Source organism: Propithecus coquereli, unplaced genomic scaffold (genome assembly GCF_000956105.1).
Source record: "Propithecus coquereli isolate 6110/MARCELLA unplaced genomic scaffold, Pcoq_1.0 Scaffold189, whole genome shotgun sequence".
NCBI classification, from domain to species: domain Eukaryota; kingdom Metazoa; phylum Chordata; class Mammalia; order Primates; family Indriidae; genus Propithecus; species Propithecus coquereli.
Window position 1 is genome coordinate 2,606,351 of NW_012143745.1, and position 720 is coordinate 2,607,070.

Genomic DNA, 720 nt, shown 5'->3' on the forward strand with positions numbered 1-720 from the left:
TATTACCATGGAGTTCTACTCAGACAAAAAACGATGGTGATCTAGCACCTCTTTTATTGTCCTGGATAGAACTTGAGCCCATTCTACTAAGTGAAGTATCACAAGAATAGAAAAACAAGAACCACATGTACTCACCACCAAGTTGGTACTAACTGATCAACACTTATGTGCACATATAGTAGTAACATTCATTGGGTGTCAGGCAGCCAAGAGAGGGGAGGAGGGAAAGGATATATTCACACCTAATGGGTTCGGTGCACACCGTCTGAGGGATGGACACGCTTGAAGCTCTGACTTGGGTGGAGCAAAGGTGATATATGTAACCTAAACATTTGTACCCTCATAATATGCTGAAATTAAAAAAAAATTAAAAATCCAGAAAGTGGTAAATGTTGGGAAGGATGAGGAAAAGTGGAACCCTTGTGCATGTGCATTGTTGGTAGAAATGAAATGTATAATGGCATAGCTGCTGTGAAAAACAGTATGGCAGTTCCTAAAACATTAAAAACAGAAGTACCATATGATGTAGCAATTCCACTTCCCCTAAATTGAAAGCATTTTCTTGAAGAGATATTTGCATATCCATGTTCATAGCAGCATTATTCACAATAGTTAAAATGTAGAAGTCACTCTATCCATTGATAGATTAATGGATAAGCAAAATGTAGTATATACATACAATGAAGTATCATTCAGCCTTTGAAACTCTGACTCGGGTGG